Source organism: Oryzias latipes, chromosome 3 (assembly GCF_002234675.1).
Source record: "Oryzias latipes chromosome 3, ASM223467v1".
Classification (NCBI taxonomy): Eukaryota; Metazoa; Chordata; class Actinopteri; order Beloniformes; family Adrianichthyidae; genus Oryzias; species Oryzias latipes.
Genome location: NC_019861.2, coordinates 30727692 through 30750912, shown reverse-complemented (window position 1 = coordinate 30750912; position 23221 = coordinate 30727692). Strand labels below are relative to the sequence as shown.

The 23221-nt window shown below is 39.3% G+C and overlaps 1 protein-coding gene across 1 annotated transcript in view; it reads left to right on the top strand.

Annotated features, from left to right (window-relative positions):
- chst8 (carbohydrate sulfotransferase 8) overlaps positions 1-23221 on the top strand; it is a 196124-nt gene that overhangs the window by 154614 nt on the left and 18289 nt on the right. The gene's annotated exons all lie outside the window — the stretch shown is intronic.

The following is a 23221-nucleotide window of genomic DNA, read 5'->3' as shown; positions in this document are numbered from 1 at the left end:
TAATTAAAATATCCACTGGGAACACTTTGAAAATAGATCAAAAGATGATTGGAGTGGGTCTTTAAATGCAACAAACCTCCTTCTTGCATTGCACATCCATAAGTATTTCAGCCTGTATTTGTTTATATTTCAGAATTGGTGGATTCCATTAAAACTTCATTAAAACTTTCCTGTTGACACTTGAAGGAAAACATTTGTTTCTATTTATTTCAAATTATAGCAGCAGGTTGACTAATAGGTTCAACTAATCATTTTCTGCCCCCAAGTCTTCTGTATAAACACAGGCTTCACTCTTCAAACCTCTGTTACCTTTTCTGCAGTTTGTGCTAGAATGTCCCTTTGTGCAGTTTTCCTCAATGTCTGTGAGTCTGTCTCCTACATGTACCAGCCTCTGAGACATTTTGATCCAGGGGGGTTATGTGTATAACAATAAAACAGTTTGAAAATAGAATAAAGTGTTTCTCTTTTTAGGGAAACGCCCCAAACTTAGACGAGATAAGCCAGATGCATTCTGTAGTTCTGTTGTAAATAACCTGGAGAGAAATCAAGGGCGAGCGTCAGATGGGCTTTTATTTCATTAACAGCTGGCCTCCATGGGAAGCTTTGCTTCTTCCCCTGAGAGTGTGAAGTGGCTGTGCAAAAAAGTCAGAGAAGGAATCCTAATGATAGGATGTAATCCTTGCTGTCACCTTTATTTGTTAGACAGAGCAGCACTTGTCTTCATGTGGAGGAAATGCACAAACGCACAGGTCTCCAGATGATTGTTCCCAAGCAGAAAACTCTGGATTAGGGTTCGTTAGCATCCCACACAGAAACGGTTTGAACAAACTGAAGCCTCCTGAGGCAGTCACTCCCCATTACCCTGCCTAATCACTGAACATGCTGCTGTCTGCCATTAATGGACTGACAGTATTGGGCAGCATCTGTGATATGAGTTGAGTGGCATTCAGCTCGCTTAACTGAGTACCTACATGGTACTTGCTGTGTATTTATGTGGTACTATCTGGTTAATACTTATGTGGTACTTACTGGGAATTTAAATGCAATGTAAGTATCAATTTGTGAAAAGAAAGCATTACCCTATTCCTTTCAGCATTCTGTTCATCTCAGGCCATAACATGAATAGACAAAATGTTTACGCTCCTGAGGCTTTAAAAAAATGTTTCTTACAAGCAGTTATTGAATAATGTGATGCTTTATCCATTAAATGTAAAATCAGTTAAATTTCTGGCCATAAATTGATGGAAAATTTCATTTCAGTAAAATAAATTTCTTGAGTTTCCCTCTATTTGCTTAAACTGTGGTAAATTGATAATCATCACCACTCTGCCTTTGTTATTTGAGACCCACGTGTGAAATGCACCCCATGTGATGCTTACAAATGAATCAAAAGAGGGAGAGACTCTCATGTCTCTGCCCTCCAATTATTATTCCGCTGTGTCACTTCATGCTCTACATCTGCATCTGCTATCGCTGATGCAGGTTGCAGGGAGCCATTTCAGATGGAGAGATAAAACGAATCCTGCTGTGGATATTAAATTATAAGAATATTAAAATGGCTCTTCACAGGGATATGGAGTGCTTTTTTATGAACCAAAGCATTTTAATAAGAATAAAAATATAGCTTTGGATATTCATCTAGATTTTGTGCGATTGTTTTAGATGGCTCTGTGTCATTTTGGGTGTTAGTTATTGGTTTTTCTGCGGCAGTGGGGCTCTTAAAAAATGACATTTGTAGGAATTGAGTTTGACTTATCCTTGCGCAGAGTAAATCAACCTCTCTGGGAGAAATTTGCCACCATTGGAAGCAGTTTATGTTACCACCTGTACAGTTGTCGACTTAAAGTGGAGGAATTTAAGCATTTTCAGGCAAAATGAAATCTTTTCTATGCTCATAGCATTTATCCACACACTAGAAAGGTCATTGTTCACTGTTGTGTTGAAGACATCACAACAACAGGTTGTAAACTTGTACCACAACTATCAACATATTTTATTGTAGCCACCATTGTTTTAGAAATTTCACATGATTAGGAGGAGAATTTGATTTAGTGAAGCTGTTAATCTGGTTTTGTGTTGTTTTCTGTGATGGCTTGTGTAAGGAGATGGTTGAGAAGTCCTGGTAGTTTTTGTTGACCTCTTTATTTATAGCATCTACCTGGTAAGATTTTAGAAATCCACTGAATGAGTTTCTTTTTTCTTCTTTTTTGTTGTCACATACTTTTTGTTCAAGAGTAGGACTTTGGAAGCGAAGGAGTTTTTATTATTGCACATTACAAACAATTGACCTTGTGTAGTGTCTCCAGTGACTGGTCAAGCCCTAAAGTTGCTACATTTAAGCTCTGACTACAATGAGTCTTTTACTGCAACCAGTTATATTAGTAAAAAGAAAAATCAGGCAGTCAAGGATTTTAGAAACGCCACTGTGCTGCACGGTGGCACAGTGGTTAGCGCTCTTGCCTCACAGCAAGAAGGCCCCAGGTTCAAGTCCTGGTTGGGGGACTTGAAACAGAACACCAATGGGGGACCTTTCTGTGTGAAGTTTGCATGGTGTATGCATGGGTTCTCTCTGGGGTCTCCAACTTCCTCCCACCATCCAAAAAACATGCTTCATAGGTCAAATGGCAACTCTAAATTGTCCATAGGTGTGAGAGTGAATGGATGTGTGATATGTGGCCCTGTGACAGACTGGCAACCCTTTTCAGGGTGTCCCTGCCTTTGCCTACAAGTGGCCGGGATAGGCTCTGGCAGCCCCGTGACCCCGAAAGGAGAAAAAATAGAAGAAGATGAATGAATTTAAATTATTGTTATTGATACTAAACAACCTTCATGTTTCATCTTTTTCTGCATTATATTATATATTGTTATAAATTGTTCCTTTTTACAAAATTAATATAATTTCTGTTGTCTACGACTACATTTAACCAATCAACCCTCAGAATGAATTTAGAAGAGTAGTTTTTGGAAAAGTGTTCATTTTAATGAGAAACTGAAGTCCTAACGTGGTTTTTGTTCATTTCTACTGTTGGTTGTTCTGTATTCCCTTTTAGAAACAACACAAATGCAAACATTTACCCATCTGTCACTTTGGTTCAAAATCAACATCAGTGCTCTGAAGGCTGAACAATACTAAATAATCCTTTCACTCAAAGCTGAGGAAATAGTTAAATGTTGGTTCATCTGAATCAGCAACACAATTAAAGCTACGATAAAAGTCAGGAACTGCTCTGCAAAAAATACTTTTTTTTAATAGTTTACAAATATCAGTTTGGACAGCTTTTTTTTCTTTCCTGAGTTAAATATTTTGCTTTTTGGTTTGTCAGTTTTTATGTTCATCCTGTAAACCTTGGGACCTTGTGCAGCTATCTGAGGTCTCCATCGTTTGACGGTTCTCCTATAAATCCCAGCTGATACCCTCAATAAATATCACTTAAATGGCTTCGAGAAATCCCTAGCAAACAGAGTAAATTGTCGTTCTATGACAGAAAAACAGCAGAGCCTTATTTCATTTGTCAGGCAGGATAGCGTTCATCGATTGGTAAGCCTGGTTCAGCTGCACCGCGGCGGCGTTGCACAGGCTGTCAGGTGTTGCCTCTGTACTTGAAACAAACAGGGCTAAAGCTGCCCTATTTAAAAGTTCCACTCAATCCTTTTTCATTTTTTGGGGACTTTTTTGTATCTGTGCTATCAGCTCTGAGTTAACACCCTTCAGCAAGTGAGGGATTCACAAGACTCACAGAACAGATGTTTCTGTTGACGTCATTATAGGTGATGATGAAAAGCTATTTTTAACAACAAAGAAACAGACCTTAGTTTGTTCCTGCTTCTTCTCTTCTTCAGTGTGTCCCTGTGCATACCGGTTTTGGTGTTTGTGCTCGCATGTGTGTGCAGCAGACTGACCTTTGTCTGATGGATTGGTTTTGCCCAAATGAAGACATAAAAGAGGAGGAGCAGGTTTGTGTGACTATGTTTGTGTGTGTGTTTAATGGAAGAAAGAGGATGTTTGAGGACATACAGATGAGCTATCCTCTGCCTTGTAATTATGCACTCCTTAGTCACCTCCTTCCATTCACCCCCCCAAAATGATATGCTGCAGATTTTTTTTTGTTTTTTTGTGGGCTCTCCTCCTGCATCACCCTCCAGCTGAGCCGCAGGTGGTGGCAATCTCTGTCTGTCCTGCTGCTCAGACGGCACAGAGTGAGCTGAGAGCTTGAGGGCTGCTGCCCAATAACACAGGACTTACCTCTCAGACAGCACAGCCACAGCACATCACATGCCGGGAGGGAAGGCAAGGTCACACGCTAAAACATTTATTGTGTTACAGTGCAAATGAAAACAAACGCACGCAGGTGCAGTCATGAGAAAATTGTTATATCCTTGTTTCTTTTTTAGATACACAACAGGATATGATTTCTGAAATCTTTTGAATAAAAGTAAACCGTGTTTCTCAAAGTGTCCATAAAATGTGAAGTTTGCATGCTGCTCTTTCTTGTCTATAAATATTTCTTATATTCTAATAGTTGCATTTCTAAAAAAAAAAAAAAAAAAAAGGTGAAAATCTGTACATTAGATTTTAAAAAATATGTAAATGATATATTCATAGAAAATATGTACATTTACCTAATATGTATATTAGGTTTAAAACAAACAGTCTCTGTGTAACAAATAATACAATATTTTATATGGTAACATATTTGAAATCTAAAATATTTTTTAAAAAAATTAATAAGTTTATACTTTCCTCTTTTAAAACACCATTCCTGTGTAGTTTCTTATATTCTAAACTTGACACTGATTATTTTCACGATTTAAGAGGATAATTATTCTCTTTGTTTTTCAAGTTTGTCACCAAACTCCATCTTCGACTGCCTCTCTTTTTCGTGCTGGGCGGGTTCCTCCTGTATGATGGTGGCCTTTCGTTTTGCTAATCTAGGGTGATTTTCCCACCGTAACAGCTCCGTAATCCATCTCCTGCTCACAGGAGGTGGCGAGTTATCGTCTGCGCTGGGATTTAACGCGCCGCAGCTAAGAACAGAGGCAGTGCTTTAACAGATAAGACTCCAGAGTAAGATGGAGCATTCAGATTAGCTGTGGTGTCAAATAAATTGCATGCTTTTGGAGTATGCGCTCCAAGTTGTAAAACACTATCCTCTGTATCAGATCTGCTGCAGATTTGGGCATGGCATTGGGTAAATGAGGCATAGCCTTGCAGGGGTTGCCTCCACACAAAACCCTCAGAATGTCTCCCATTTGAGAGGAATTTCCACATAAAACTTTACAGAAGGATACAGTAGGTACTCATGATTTCACAGTTTTCCCTGCACTTTATTTCTCCCCTGGATACAAAGCCCATGTGAAAAGACTCTCAGGAGCATTTGTTTCAATAAAAAGAGGTTTTCCATTTAATATATTTTAATTGAATTGCTTAAAAAATATAGATATATAAGCATAAGCAACTCCATTTGTATCTCTGTGAAATTTAATTATGCTGTGATATTCTAGTATTGATATCCAATTTTCTGCACTGTGACCATGTTCACTGGAAAATGTAATTTTTGCTTTGGAGTGAAAACTTTTAAGACTTTAATTATCCAAGGCATAATTACTGGTGCATGCTTACAGCTGCATATTGTAATAACATGCCTAATGAGGTGGTTTAGGAATACAAAATATTGCTGAAGTTTTAATTTTGCCTTTTGTTTGCCACAGCTTATATGAAAAGAATGACAACTTCTAATCATGGAAAAATATTTTAAAGTATAAAACTTTCTGATTGGTGGATTTTTCATCTACAATTTAGAAGATTAGAGAATGTTCTGTGTAAAGAGGGAGTTGCATGTATAATAGTGGGGGTATTGCTCTCATTTAACCTTTAAATCACATTTCTTTCAAACAAATAATTTTTTTTTTTTTTTTTGCTGATAAAGCTACAGATGATGTCTGAATTTTCCCACAGAAAATGTCATTCCTAATTTTTTCATGTAAAACAAAACACCAACTCAAGACAAGCCCCCTCTTTTCCTTTATTCCAAATAACCAATGTTTTGTTTGGAAAAAAATTAAGCCAAATAGGCAACTCTTCAGAGGTCGCATTAAAAATATCCACTTCAGATCCAAACAAATGTGGTTTTCAATTCAATTCAATTCAATTTTATTTATATAGCCCAAAACCACAACAACAGTCGTCTCGATGGGCTTCGAAGTGAAACATGAACTCAAAAGGATCACGAATACAAAGAGTTCAATAGTAAAATACTAAAATGAACTAACAAACTGACTAAGCTATACTGGCATCCCTGCCCTTAGACCCCCTTCGCGGTAAGGAAAAACTCCCAAAAACTCCCTAAATAAATAAATCTGTTCTCTAAACATCCTCCGTGTCTTCAATGCAATGTAATGAGACACACACAGATAGAAATGTGAAGGTATCTGCTGTTAATCTATGACGTAAATTAATAACAGGATAAATGATCAGCTAGTTAGTTAGCATGTTGCCTAATAGCCTTCGAATGTAAAGCGACTGACTGCTAAAGTTAATAAAATACAAGTCCTGAATATTATTATTCCTATTCGACCCTAATCTACAATATCAGCTGTCTGTCTGTCAACAGACCAGCCAGTTGCCCAAATGCCGGCATACATCAAAGAGCTCTGCGGCGGAGCTAGTAGTAGCCTAGCAGGAGCTATCGTATGACAAATCAGCCTAGTTATCATAAATCTTTTGATATTTTTCTTATATTCATTGAGACAGTAATAAAGTGATCATTTTTGTTTTTCATGTTCCTTTTTTAAACAAATGTGGGTCACAGAGACACGGAAGTTACCGCTGAAAGCAGCTATTGCCGGCGTACAGAGAGCATATCCGCGTGAATGACTTATGACGTGAATAATTACTGCATTCGAATGGATTCATTATTGCGTTCAAAAGAAATAATTATTGCGTTCGCACGCGTTAATCATTTCGAGGGAACGGAATAGTATTTTGAGGGAACGCAATAGTATCTTGTGGGAACGCAATATTATCTTGTGGGAACGGAATAGTATTTCGTGCGAACGAGATATTAATCTGTGGGAACAAGATATTAATCTGTGGGAACAAGATATATTTTAATATCTTAATGTCAGGACAAGGGCTCCGTACCTGTGTAACGATGTTCAAGGTCATTATTGGTTAAATTAACAGTTAGGAACTAGAGAAAAACCATTTAGGCTTTTACCAACATTTGATTATATGTCAGAAAAAATCAAATATAGCTATTATTTCAGCAATTTGGGATAATGATGCATGCTAAAATTCAAGTACAGAAACAATAACAGTTCATATCCTAGCCTTAGATTTGTGATTGGGAATATGGACAATAAAAAAATGAGTTTATTTTACACTCTGTAAAGAAACAGAAAGGTTTTCAGAACAACTGGAGTAACACCCGTGGTTACCTGGTTTCTCTGTTTTCCTTTTCAATCTTGCCTCAATCAGGAAGTTCAAGTGTTTTCCCTTCTTTCCCACACAAAATGCACTAAATTAGTGTGTTTTAGTACTTCACCCTGTGCTGTGGTCCATGTTAGGCCCGCATTCGGGAGCTTGTGTATTCATTCCATGAAGCTCCATCTACACAGCCTGTATACTTTTATTAATGCCGGGGCAACTTTGGAGCTCTTAAACAGTGGAACCAGTGTGTTTGTGACGGTACCTAATAGTTAGTGTGACCCCACTCTGTGAAGTTAAACACTCTTCTGCTTCATGGCTGTTGTTAATAAACACCTGCACATTCATATAATGTCCCTTTTCATCTGGATTGAGACTATCACGGATGGTGAGCACGGCTTAACCAGTACACCCTCTCTTGAGTGAGTGAGCTGCATTTGCCGGGTGAAAGCCTGAACAGTCAACGGCTGTATTACCACCGAGCTCATTTTCTCCAGAATGTGGTGGAAGAGGCGCCATCATCCTGAACAAACAGCTCCGGCCACCAGCCAACGCTTTGTGCCTTTCAAACTCACAGCCAATAATGTCCTCTGTGTGAGGTAATGACCTCAACTTCTCTTCATTGATGGCGCTGTTTATGAATACTTGAAGGCGCTTTTCAGCTCTCTGTTGGAGAAAACAGAGAAATGGCAGCATTTGTGGGTGGCATTTATCCTTTTCCAACACAATGCACTCGTCTCTCTTCAAAAGGCCCGAACAAAGGGAAAGTGAATGAGGAGCAACGTGAATCCTGTGTGGGGAAATGTCAGTATCACCCAAAGGACCATCAGCCACACCCACAGCTATGATCTAGTTCACATCACTCCTCTATGTTTGCCTTCTGTCATCCTTTGTTTTCTTTTTAATTGCAGCGACTTTTTTTTTTTAGATCTTCATAAAACAAACCATGATGAAAGGAAGCGAGTGCAGAACTTGAGTGATTCACTTCAACAGGTGGCTTTCTTTGTTCAAGTGAGCGTACTAAATCACACACTTATAACAGTGGTCAGGGAAGTAAACACAGAAGAGACTGGAAAGATGACCAGAGCCTTTCAGGAGCTCCCACACGTTAGGGTGTAGCTGCCAGGTGGATGATTCGACCTCTCAGCGTGCCAGTTGCTTTGGATGAAATCCAGTTCCAGCCGCCTCCAGAGAAAACAGAGCTGACCTTTTCCAGCTCTTGAAGATGCTGGATATAAACTCTGAAAGGGTTACGATCCTTGTATTGGCATCACTCTTTTGATTTGTATTGCTTTCTCTTGTGTGGAAGCAACTCAATTGGCATACCATGTACAACCTTTTATTCCCTTTCTCCTAATCCACACATGTATGTTTTCAACTCGTGAAAAAAATGCTAACTTATAAGTCCATGACCGTCCTTTTATTGGATTTTGTAGGTTTATGAGTCGCTCGCTATCGCAGAAGAGTTGGAAACATCCAAAAAGCTGCAGCCTTCGCTATTATCAGCCTCCTCGAAGTCTTCCATGTCATTTCAATCCCACCCTCTTCCCCCTTCCGTCTGAAAACTCTGGTTTTGGCACTGAAGGCTGTGATACTGATGGTGTTGGAATCGAGTTGCTTTGGACCAACACATCAAGTGAATTACAGTAATGAGTTTCTGCAGCCCACACTGCTGCCTTCTGAAAAGATAAATTCCGCTTCAACTTGAATTAGCAGCATCATAAGCTGCCCTTGAAGACAGTAGAAGACAGAGATTTTATGTTTGACGCAGGTTTATACCAAGAAGCACTAAGGAAACAGACCTGTCCTTTGAGCGTGAAACATTTCACATTGTCCTTTGAGGTGAGATTTTGTCTTTAATTGATGCACGGTGAAATGTGAGGGAGGTATCACAGATGTTTGGGTTTAGAGGTTACGAAAGAGCCTCAATACTTTTATGAACATCCCAGAATGTCTCTGTCTTGTGACAGGGCAGCTTTAGCAGCCACAAGATTTGCTCACACTGAGCCAGAAATCACACAGCAACACCAGTCAGGAGGGCGACACAGTGCGGCTGTCCTGTCACTTTAACTTTCTCAGAATGACAGGCGTCAGATCTGTTGTTTCCAGCTCTAAAATGCACCAGCCATGTGTTGTGCTCTTTGTTTTCCTTTCTTTTTACTGAGAATTTTAAACCTGTACGACCTATGGGCACTTGCGTATCACCTGCATTCCCATTGCGTGCAGCATTTGCCCGTAAGGAGTCAGTACTGACGCATTACAAATGACTAAAGCCGGGGAGTCAAACTCCAGACCTCAAGGGCCAGTGCCGTACATGTTTTCCTACTAACCTGTCATTGAAGCTTCTTACACACCTGACCCAGGTAATCGGCAAAAGGTAGGACTGGCTTTTTCACAAAAGCCAGCAAGATATTGGCCCTCAAAGCCTGGAATTTGACACCCCTGAACTAGAGTGTAGGGTAAGAACACCGTACAACAGCATCACCTGTACGTCATAAATGTGTGATATTTCTGACAAATGCTTCATGATATTCAACAATGGTATGTTCCCATTTTCATGACGTGCGACCTCAAGGTGGTCGCACGAGCCTCAAGGGAAACTGCAATACACATCTCCACAAACCTTAAAATGCAGCTGATACAACCCTCAATGGGCCCAGAGAACCCCAAAATTCACGGCACCCACATGGGTCAACCCCTCTTTACTGGTGCATGCAGCTAAGGCTTTAACTTCGTAAGCAAAGAGAATTGAAGTTTATCTACAGAAGAGTCGGAGAAGGAGATTATCCTTCCTGAAATGATTTTTTTCTTTTCTTTTTGCCACTGGCTGAAATCTTGCATTAAGCCACGCTGTATACCCTGCTGTAAAGTATGATTCCTTCTAGGTTTCATTTGCAATTAAGGTTAATTAGCAAATGTACAGTTGCCCCTAATCTTTGCTGAATGTGGATTATAAGTCTCTGTAAGACAGAAAGGCTCCCTATGGACTTGCAGTGAACACACTGAATGTGAGTTAATGGCCTTAACTGTAATTAGTTTACCTTCGGTCTCCTGATTGTTCGATGAGGCCAAATATTTCATGTCACTGCGCTTCAGGAGCACTTCTCTGCTAATGTGACCCACTGAGGCTTGTAAAGGTGCCTTTCCCTTTGCAGCTTTTGCTGTCCTTGGACGTACAATATGTCTTAAGTGCAGCGGCACTGGCACATATCCTGGGAAGCTGCACTCTTCCTTTAGAACGGCCTCTGCTGCAGTAAAGCTCCCTCTCGCATTTCAATAAATTCTCAAAGCCATAAATTGTATATTTCATTTGCATGAAAAGTCAAAAGTGCTCCTCGTTGTGTTGGCTTCTCATAAAACTACAAGAGTTTTTAGTGTTCTCCTGCACTTGATGAACTGCTAAAACCAGACTCAGAAAATATAAAATATCTGAACGACCGTTTTACCTTAAACAGCGGTAAAAGTCCAATTCTAAAATGAACCTGCTGAGAACCAACAGAACGATAAAAGCCTTTTGTGATTTTCTGCCTGGAAAACATTTTTTATGGCCTGTCTGATTTGCAGGGATTTTCAAGCACAGGTCAGTCAATAATGATGTTTAAACTTTTTTTTAATATAACGTAAGTACTGGGCTGCACAGAGGTATAGAGAATAGCCTCTTTGCTTTATAGTGAGAAGGTCCTAGTGCAAATCCTACCTTTCTGTGTGGAGTTTGCTCGTTCTCCCTGTCCATGTGTGTGTTTTCTCTGAGCATTTCGGCTTCCTTCCCATCCAAAGACATACTTGTTTGGGTTCAGGCTGTCAATGTTAATAAGAATTGGTTCTCAATTACCCTGTTATACTAAATTATATTGCCTTGTAACTGTTTATACTCCAAAGTATGCACTTCACCTGCAGTGCATCTCTATTGTGTTGCAGTGCATTGACACAGAAAGAAACAGCGTTCATTAATCCATCAGAATGTTTACATCACCTCCATCATTACTGCGTCTCACATCCGTCCTTCCAGAACGCAAGCTTTATGCAGGAGTTCTATCTCTAGTTCGTAGACCCGTCGATGTCGCGCCAAAAAGCCGGAAAAACTGGAAACGGGTTTCAAAATAAAACTGTATAAAATTTCTATTATATTCAAGGTGACGTGCCCACACAATAATGCACATTTTCACCATAGATGACAAAAGTTTGATTTCAGAACTAAAAATCATAACAAAAAAGCTTTTGACAAAAAAAATAACAAGGACTTGGAGGGGAAGGAGAGGGCATGAGGCCTGACTGCTTAAGTTATGGAAGATTGAAGAGAGCGGGATGAACTACTCGACATCAGGGTGGCAGGACAAACCACTCCTCCGGGAGCCAGCAGGGAGGGGGGGACGGACCGGAGACTCAACTGAGACAATGTAAACTAACTCAAGATTTTGAGAAGGACTGCCCATGCAACGCAATGGAGATGCACTGCAGACAGACCAGTGCAAATCGGGGGTTAGAGGCTGTTTTGTTACGTTGCAAACAGAGAGATAAGATGACTCATGTGGAATTCAATGTTTGGTGCTCTGAAGCTTTCATCACTATGGTCAAAACAAAACTAAATATAGAAAAATGTTCGTATTTGCCGATAACAGAAATCTCTTTTTAATCCCATTATCTATCGTTATTTTGGCAATATTATTATAGCATAACTGTTCCCAAGCTTTTATATTTTGATAGTTCCTTTTAAAGAGGGACAAACAGCTTATTGTCAATCTCGAATTATTTTTAGATTTAAATTAACATTTGTTTTATTGGAAGTTGTAAATGACATGTAAATTCTACACAAAAATGTATCATACAGTTAATCATCTATTCATCTGAAATCCCTTTGAAAAAAGTGATTTTTGTCACTTTTTCATTTGCTTCTTCTCATAACTGTTTTTATTTTTCTGAAACTTCAGACTCACATGTTTGGTCAATTTTTTTTAATGCTGATCTCTTGCTTACATTTTGGGGGGTTTCATGTGTTTTGAGTTATTTTGTTATCGCTCAAACATCAACATAGAAAGTTTTGGCTGCAAGATGTAATTTTTTTTCCCTCCAATCCAACTTTTTCATGCATCCGCTTACAGCCAGCTGTGTATAAATTACATACTCATATCTTATCAGTGTAATAGTTTCTTTTCTCTTTTTGCTTTTGTGTTTTTATTTGGAACTCACTGCCGAGAGCCACTTTTAGCAGAAAACGTGACCTAATATATTGTTTCAAAGCAGCTTGTGTTCGATCAAAGTAACATAACTTCAGAAATGATGAAAACACTGAACACGTCTTCCATGCTGGCTGGTAGTTACTTTGCAACAATGCACTATGGGGATGATGTTTTATGTTAGCTCCAGGAAACTGAAAGCCAAAACCAAACACGTCTTTGTTGTTTTGTCTGGCTGTACTATTTATTTTTACAAATGAACTTCGGCTTCAGTGAAGAAAAGTATATTTATCAGAGGAGCTGAAGCAGTATTTTCCGTGAATCACTCTTCTATTAAAGGGTAAAGAGTAGCGCAGCTTCAGCTGACCCTCTCTGTGACACTCAAACTGAAAGCTGATCGTTTCTCGTCCATATTCAGCAGCAGCATTGTTAAGATTAATGGCAGGCATTAAGTCCATTGCCATGTCATACTTCAGCCATTTAACTTCCTTTGAATTTGAGAATTGGCCATGGGGAATAACATTATCACTTGAGATGGTAATCTCACCTGCTCATTGCTGCGCTCTGACAGACCCTATTGTGACTAGGCACCTTTTGTTCACACAGAAAGCTCCATTCCACTTTTATAAACTCCACTTTTCTGCTGGTAATAAAACAGCTCCATATTATTTTGGTGGATTGGTTAAGCGTGTAATTTATTCATTAACCTGGCCAATGTCTGCCTGGCTGAATCACTAAGCCACCGGGCGTGTCCAAGAGCTGGGTCTCTAATACGGCCTTAAGTGTCTGTCATTAATAATTTTATGCTGACATGATGCGAGGCTGATCTGTCCGGGTATGTGGGTTTTTGTGGGGCTGCCGTCATTAGAGGCCATGCCTGGCCGGACGGTTGACTACTTCCTCTCCCCTTCCAATGGGCAGTCAAGTGTTTCCTGTTAGCTTTCAGATGCTGCTTCTCTGTTTGCAGCAAGTTTGTCTATCATCTGACTGATGGCTCATCCTCCTGATGCATAACCACTGTTGTTTATGTATATACCCATCATTGACAGCTCCTTGTGAGTCTGAAGCACTGGACAGTTTAATGGCTTAGGATGATGATGTGCAAAACCTGATCCGATCTTCAAATCCTGCTGGGAAAAAAGCACTTCTGCAGAATTTAAGTGTAAACAATAAAATGTAATGGATATTGAAAAATCTTAAATCCTAATCTTTTATATATTTTTTTGAATATACACCCCAGGAGTTTAAATATCTTGAAGTCTTGTTCACAAGTGAAGGAAGATCGGAGTGTGAGACTGAAGGCGGATTGGAGCAGCGTCCGTAGTTACGCGGTCACTGTCCCGGTCCGTTGTTGTGAAGACAGAGCTGAGCCAGAAAGCTAAGCTCTTAATTTACCGGTAGATCGTCATTCCAATACTCACCTATGGGCATGAGCTCTGGGTCATGCCTGAAAGAACGAGGTCCCGAATACAAGCGGCTGAAATGAGCTTCCTCCATAGGGGGGGCTATAGGTGCTCCCTTAGAGATAGGGTGAGAAGCTTGGTCACCCGCGAAGAGCTCGGAGTAGAACCCTGTAAAGGGTGAAAGGGATGAACCAAGTCCTTTATTCATGTTTCATGCTAAAAAAAAAATAAAAATAAAAGAGTACAAAACATGCTGCCGAATTTGATGTCTCAGTTAAAAAAAAATGGTAGAAAAAAATAACTATATAGCAGATACTTGGCGTTAATAAGTACAAAAACTCCTAAAAAAGATAAGCTCAGAAATAAAAGATTTAAGGGAAAACAGAAAGAACTGAACTAAGCCACAGCAGATGCAAACAGATCATCACTCGAGTTTGGTTTTTCACCTATTTGTCATTGCTTACCTGCAGAGCCCAAATAAATGAAACTCAGGTCATTGTTGGCCTTTCTGATCAAACTCTGTAATTACACGCCAAACCCGCCATGGCGCAACTGCTTCTTCTGTGTGTGAGCAACAAACATGGAATTTAACTTTAACTTTAGCTCAACACTTTAAAAATCTAAAAGCCATTTAGTTTATTTAAATTAATCTAAAGCTGTGAAACATCATCTTGACATTTTTAGGTTTGGTCCACCTTAAAAAGTGTTTAGCATCATTTGGAAGTGAACCCTTGTGTGACTGACTAAAGTGTGAGTTCAAACTGAACCTAAAGGAAATCATCAATTTAAAAAAAATTCAGATGTTGCAACTTCAATCAAACAAAGATGTTAGGATTTCTGCCTTTCTCAACCAACCTTGGTCAGGCCTAGGGATAAAAATGAGAACATATTATTTTCTGCAGCAAATTTTGCTTTTAAAATTATCTAAATGAATAAAATGAACTGAATTGGTAACTACCAAATGGCCTTGTTGCTTAAAACCCAATTGAAGCTCTAAAACATAGTTAAAAATGTGTTTCTAATGATGAAGCACATCTGCACAGCTCTGTGACAGCAATGATTGACTGCAGATCAGTGTGAAAGGCCTGTAAAAGCATTTCATCTCTAGTCCCTTCATCTCATATTTGGGTCACATGGTGGAAAACTCTCTCTGTGCTTCAATGCTTTCTGTGTCTTTCATTGTCTCCTTTCTTGTTGTCTGTCTCCCATGGTGTCATTTTCTTTCCCGATCATTCTCTGACTATGCTCCCTGTATCTCTCTGTCTCCCAAATTGTTCTCTTTCTTGCCTTTTTTATATTTACAACAGGCATCATGTTTACAGCCATGCACAGCTTCTATCCCAGCTGCCAGCGCTGCACAAACTTAAAAAGTATTACCACGGTAATAGTCCATTGTCAACCACGGAGCGAGTTGCAGGGTTCAAAGCGAGCTCTAGTAGCACAGATCTCCCAGAGAGCCACTCCTCTGGCAACGCACCGCCAACCAAACTCGACGCTCAGCCAGAGCTCTTGTCAGCCAAACCTGCTTTTCATGCAACATCAGAGCTGTCAGTCAGTGGAGCAGCAGAGGATATTGAAACTGCTTAAGATCTGCAGCATTCTACACAACACTGGCATAAAATAACACACAAGCAGACATCCATTTTATGGGAGGGCGGTATTGTCGTGGGGCAAATGCAAACTAAGGTTACACAGCCTGGGGCAGAACTTTGAAAGCAAAGCTGTCAGTAAACACAGACTTTATCTTGAAAGTTACTCTCATGCATGATACGCCAGAAATGTTCAGACGGTATCTGTTGATTGTTGATTTAAAGTTTTCAGTCGCCCCGACCTGATATTCAATATGTTCATCAAACTGCATATGTTTTCGCTGATTTCAGTCAAATTAACTATATCTCAACCTGGAAATAGACTGTCTCATGTGAAACAGGAAAATGATTTTTACTGATTTGTTGCCATAGTCAAGCACTAAGGTTAATACAACTTCAGATAGAGTAGATTTTCTTTATTGAGTGTCTAATAAAAAAAAACTGAACAGGAAGAAGTTTATAACCTTGATAACAGTGACTTGATTCCTTTGTGACTTATCTCATCAAGAAATTTACACCAAGTTGGTTGAGACAACTGACTTCTGTACTTTAAGGAAACGTTAAAGAAAAGTTATCACTTCATTTTGCTTTACAATTACAAATGTGATTTTATAATTGCTTCTGCTAGATCCAGGAACCTATAACAGTAAAATAGCCATTCGGGTCTATTTCTTTCTGATCAAAGTACTCAAACCGCAACATCTTATTTTACCCTTTTGGAAAATTTGATGCTGCTTTGCCATTATATTTTTACTTTTATATTTCTTTTTAGGCATGAATAAAAAGGAAATATAAATACAAAATAGCATTTTCTCAAAGTATGAAATTCTCTTTTACTTTTGACAGAATCTCAACTGACTTTCCTTTAAAATAAAAGACGCTCCTCTGTGCCACATAGGATCATCCCGGTGTAGCCATTGTACTCCTAATGAAGGTTTTAAGCTATGCAAGATACAAAAAAACTAAAAGGACATTTTCTCTTGTTATGTCTTAAGTTTATTATGGTAAACTGTTATCCTTTTTCCTGCTGTTGCTGTCAACCTGAACATTAATATGAATGCATTGGTTTTATGATCCGATAGAAAAAGTATATATAACTATATGTATTTTAACAACTCCCCTCTGGACAGTGATTAACCATTGCTGTGCAGCATAAGCCTATATTTGCTTTAAACTCATAAAATAAAGTAACCAATTAAAGAACATCAATTTTCTTACCCAAGTTTTGCTTAGTATTTGAAATTTGTATATTCTGGAGAAAGCGAAGAGCGAACAAGAATGTCAGCAAGGATGTAGAAACCTTTACATAGTTTATCTCACTTCTGAGTGCATCTTAATTTATAAACTAACCCAAATTAAATCAATGTTTCTTTAGTAATATTTACTTTCAGAAATTTCAATTCTTTTATTTATCTTGTGCCACAGAGGTGGTGACTCTGGAGCATCAGGCTGCAGACCCCTGCGCCAGACAGGGGTCTGCAGCCCCAGGCTGTGCTAGTCAGTGTTTATAAAATCTAACAAGCAGTTTACAAGTATAGCTGCAAAGTAAGGCCAAACATCACCCTTTCTTTTGCAATTAAACTTTATTAACTTTTCAAGAAAAGGACACAACACAAAGCAGCACAGCACAGCAAGATATCTGATAGGAAAAGCTGCACACACCATATAGGTTACAATAACATGTTGGGCTGTTTTCTGAAAACAGTTACTAGATACTTAGAAATACAAAATGTGAGCCTCCTTTACAAAGTATATCAGACAAATTTTGAGGAAGGTGATCCAGATTAGGCTGCCACAACTTGATGAAAATGTCGGAGTTACCCTTTAACAGTGCACTGAGGCGTTCCATTAGAAAAACTTTAAAAGTCTCTTAGTACCACTGTCTGACGGATGGAGGTTTTATTTGTGTTTATTTGTAGAAGTATACATCTCCTAGCCAGGAGTAAAAGTTTTTGGAGCAACCTCATCTGTCCAGGTAACACAGGCAACCTCCCTGACTGGCCTGAAAGAAACAAAATAGGGTCCAGGGAAATAGACCTATGAAAAATTGAGCAGAGCTCCGCAGCAACATTTTGCCAAAATCTGGAGATGGACTGACACTACATCACCCTTTCTTAAATGTGGAGGACACTTGAAATGCATTCAGTGTCCAAAAGGCAAAGAGAAGTCTTGGTATGATGTCCACCAGAAGCCTGGTGGTTTGTTAACATTCAGGTTTGTGAATGTGCTTCTGACTTTGCTTTAAACGGAACTCATTCAAACACGTCACGCTTCTTTTTACCTTTTAGGGTCAGAGACGTTTGCTTTTTAATATGAAGTCTGTAGAAGTAAAACTCTTGGACTGTAGTATTTTTCTGACCAAACCTCGATCTGACCCTGAGCTTGCTGATGTCCACACCTGAGAAGTTTGGTGACTGGGTTGCTTTTCACTTGTGAGGATCAATGATGTTCTGTTTCTCTTTTCAGTCATTGTGTTTGTTTTTGTCCTCAAATCCTCAGTGTATCCTCATTTGTTATCTAACTTTTGACTCCACATCTCTCCTCTGCCCTCTTGCCATGTTCACACCTGGTTTGAGTTGTGCCTGAAGTTCTTCTTTGAACAAAGTTCAGTTCATTTTTGAAAATGCTCTCATCACATTTGACGTCATATCTCTGCTTGCTTTATGTTATTGCATCTTCCTTGGTGTATGTGTTTTTTTTTGTCATTTGTTTCCGGCCTCAACCTTGGATCACAGGCTACAACAGTGACACCTTTCTCAAAGTGTAATTATGAACTCCAACTTGTTTTTAACCTTTTCTGCATTGATGTGCAGCAACAAATACATGCCATTATTTCTAAGTAGGTTGTCAATAGCAGCAAACAAATGAAACTTCTGCAATTGTAGAGAGCAGCTGTTCATATAGGAGTGATAATTAGGAGCTTGTGGTTTTAGCCTACCCTTTAAGAGCCTACAAATGACAAAAAACAAACTAAAATATGTTTTACATCCAAAGTTGAGTGACAGTCACTGAGACCCCAAAATGTCCCATTTGCGCACATTTTGAACTGACTATGAAGGGACTTACTGTACTTTTCACTAAAAGAAAAAAAACCTTCAACTTAAAAAAAAAATGCCCAAAGCTGTACTGAGTCACTGCAAAGGACAATGTGAACCAAAATATGTAATCGTCTGCACCACAACTGTACAATAAATCATCCTCCCACTCTCAGTCTGACACCAGCTCCAGTTGGCTGGATGCCTTCATTCCACACAGCTTATTCTCACAGCTTCTGTGCATTTACAGCCCAACTGGATGCTTTAGCTTGAGCAAAGGCATCATTATGCCTTTGTTTTTATTCAAGTATTTAGATTCTATGCATAGAAGAAAGCTGAAAGCTAAATACTCTGCTGTGGTTTATCACTCTGTGACCGGTTTAATAAACAGAAACGGCTCATATAGCTTGTCTTACTCAGAGTTTATTAATCAAGCCCAAATAATCGATGCTCTGTATTTATATCACAGTCTGGATGATGTTTATTTAGAATTTTTTCTTTTTTTTTTCTTTTCTGAGGCCTAATGAGCCACAAAAATGGATTCATAAAGAAAACTGCAGGACGAAATCAACAAAAATTTGAGATTTGGATCAAAAGTGGCGCTGCAAAGTTGCGCAGGTCCCGGCTGAACCGGAACATCAATGGAGGACCTTTCTGTGTGGAATTTGCATGTTCATGGGTGGGTTTTCCCCGGGGACTCCGGCTTCCTCCCACCGTCCAAAAACATGCTTCATGGGTTAATTGGTTAATCTAAATTGTCCCTATTAATCAATGTGAGAGAGCGTTGGTGTGTGATTGTGGACACTCTACCCTGCGACAGACTGGTGACCTGTTCAGGGTCCCCCCTGTCTTTGCCCACAAGGGATAGGCTCCAGCAACCCCGGGACCCCGAAAGGGAACAAATGGAAGAACATGAATTGCTTCAAAAGTTGAATGAAAATGGCTTAATCTGGTCCAAATTCTGAATTACCAAATTCAGCTACAGGGGCGGAGCTACATGCATTTGGAACACCTGAGCGCTCTTATTTTGGTGGGACCAGTTCCCTATATTGACATCCGGGTCACATAGCAACCTCCTGTCATCCCAGCTCTGGCTGTTGCTGATCTGCTGTGGCTGCATTTCTTAAAGCTGTCTGCCATTTAACCCTCCTGTTATGTTCATTTGTGAGGAACAAAGATGATGTTCCTGGTTCCGTTTGACCCGGTGCATGTTTAATTATCCAAAAGATGTCTGAAATCCCAAAAATCCTAACAAGCAGTGTGAATATTTCATTACTAACTCCATTACTGATTATTCTATCAATATTAAGTGAAATGGTGTCACTTACCTCTAACAAGTTCAATTGTTAGATAATTCACTCGTTTTTTTTCTTAAAAATATACATGTTCAAACTTTTTTTTCATTTGTCACTACTGTATTACTTTTGAAAGACCAACATATAAAATGCAATAGTTTTACATAACATTGAAACATAATCTTGAAATTTTGTTTTACATACATGCACTGTGAACCAGAAAAAAACCAAAATCACAATACAATAGACAAGTAAACGCAATATGAACTGTGTTATGTGTCTGTACATCTACACAGCCCAAGAGTGACATGTCATCACACTGTGCTTTGTGCAAATTAATTTTGCACATTTTGCACAGGTCATGCTTGTCTTGACATGGTCACATGAGTCACTGCCATCCTAGTGGGCCCTGGCACTGTGGTTATTATGTCTCGGACAGTTTTGCCTGAAGCATATTTGGAGATGAAGACCAATGTATTTCACCATTCTTTGATATGAATGTCTTGCTTGGAGGAACAGGAATAGTAATTCCCTCATCTGGTTCAAATTCAGAATCATTAGAATCAGAATTTAGCTCAAGATAGTCTTCTTCTGATCACGATCAGTGATGACTTCCACAGCCTCCTGAACTGTCGTCTTTCTGCTTCTGCTGCTAATTTTCTAAAGGTCTGTCTGACATAGTGTAATGTTGGAAGGACTCCCATGCAGAGAATCTTTTATGTTTTGCCCCTCCCCTGTTACAAAATGAGCAACTGAAGCAGCAAGATGACAGTCCACACTTTGGTGTAACATCTCGCTGGACCAGACCTTTGAACAAACTACTCTTCGGTCAGGTTTTTTTTTTCCCCACCCCCATTTCTATCCCTGATTGGAACCACTTTTGATCTGCACCACACAGCAATGGTGCATTGTGAGCTACCCACAAACTGACAATGAGAACTTGATCAACAAACCTATGAAAAAGGAACTTTGACAAAGACGCCATACCCAAAGGAAAAAGGAACTTTGAAAACCAAAGACTGAAAAATACTGGACACTCCATTCTCCACTGTCTCAACTTATGTTTAGTTATTTGTTTTCTTTGTGTTTTAATACATTCAACTGATTACTTTATTCATGTGTTGCATTTTGGGAGCCGGTTTAGCTCGTGCTGGTTTGCGGCGCCTTCCGTTCGTAAAACCAGGGTTCAACTCTGGGCTGCTCCCTGTTCCCTTGCGTCAGGAAGGGCATCCGGCGTAAAACATTGCCAAGTTTACCATGCGACTCGTTTGCTGTGGCGACCCCTGATGGGAAAAGCCGAAAGAAAAACAACATTCATGTGTTGCGTTTTCTATTCACACACTCTGGGCTCCATGAGTCGAATAAGTCTTCTGTAGGTCAAAGCAAGCTAAGCAAGCGTTGCAATTAATATTTTTAAAGATATTTGACGATTTGGTGCGACTACAACACCCTACAAAGAAAATGCTTTTTTTCTTTATTCATGTGTGCTTACACAAAAACAGCAACTGCTTTTCACAGTTGAACTGGAGCACAGTTTCTGCATTGAAAGGACAATGCTAAAATTATATCTATTTTATGTGCCATTGTCAAATGTAATATCTCAACTCTTCGTATTAATATCAATAATTAAACTGCTTGAAAAACGTGTTTTTCACCCTTTCACTTGTAATGGCCTTCCGCTGTGCTGTTCTTATTTGCCACCCTTCCAAAGACTTCTGCGCCACCCCAGATAAAATGTCTAGCTCCGCCACTGCTGAGCTAATAGTAAATACTTGCAGTTTGCTCAATGGATTTACAGTAAACAAAGATAGCAGATGTCCACTCATGAGTTTTAACACTCCAATTTTTAGCTTGCTATCCGCTAAAACTTGCTTTTTTTTTTTTTTTTATAGTCTTGCACTTAACAGACTTTTAAATCTGGTAAATTTTCTCCACCAACCTCTTGTTCCACACCTCCCGCCTACAAATCTAAAACTCTGCAGGCGAATGGAATGAATGAATCAGATCACAATGTGAGCTGTGCTACTCTCAGGTTACAGACTGTGCAAACCCAGAACAGCATGACTCCCCTTCCTCAAAAACTAAAAAAGAGATGTCACACTTCTTCTTTTTTATATTTTTGAGAATTCTGTGCCTACTGTTACAAAGTTTTTCATTGATTTGTTAATTTTCAAACAACTAAACAAGAAGCCATTCTTTTAACTAACCTCTTTTGTCTGCAGCACTTGAACTTTTTTGGGAAATACAATGAATGGCAGGCTTAAAGGATTTTCCTACTCGAGGAGCTCAGACTATGTCCTTTCTGTGTTTTTATTATCATTATGCAGGAAAGCAGGTGTGTTGCTAAGCTTTAAGCACAAAGAATGTGAAATTCCGACTCACAAAATATGACAATCTTTATTCAAGAGGATTGGAAAGATTTGCCTGTGGACATCTTCATGTGGTTGTTTAAAATATACGTTCGCCTCCTCATTTAATTTCTCATTTTTACCACTTTGGTTTTACTCCACTTAAAAAGTAGTTAGCTGCATCACTGCCTGTATTGCCACATATATCCCATTCAAGTATAGATTTTTTTCACCTGGGTGTCCTGTCGGTCAGGAGAGTTGTTTTCAGCAAACATATTTCAGAACACAAAGAACCAAATAACAGGAGCAGTCAGTAAACATAGTGGTAGCAATGTCGTAGCTTCTCAGCTGTGCGTGTCTGCGCGTGTGTGTGTGTGTGTGTGTGTGTGCGTGTGTGCGTGTGTGATTATGACCCTGCGACAGACTGTCCAGGATGTCCCCTGCCTTTACCCAAAAGTGGCTGGGATGGGCTCCGGCGTCCGGACAAAACGGGTTTAGAAGATGAATAAAAAAAAAACAATTGTTGATTTTTTTTCTTGTTTATTTATTTATTTTTATTTTAGCCCTAATAACTTTTTTCAGTCTGTTGTTTTTTGGTTTAGATTTTCTTTCATACCTTCTAATCACTCTCTTTAATTCCCTCTGGAGAGATGCATTTTTACCTCTCATCCTCATTTATAAGTGTGCACTGATGTGGATGATGCACATCCATTGGTTCGTCTTTTCTGGATCCAGCAGTTATGGCCTGTTGCCTCGGCCTCCTCAGGGAGCACAGCTGAGCAGAGAAGAAAGAGGAGTAATGCTTCAGCTTCAACCCTCTTGGTTTCCTTATCTTATCAAGCTCCTTCACACTGTAAAATCCTCACACTGACACACAAATGTGTGTTTTCACAAACTTACATCCGGCCTTTCTGGAGATTTCCACCATGCATGTCTTCTCGTAATTTCCTC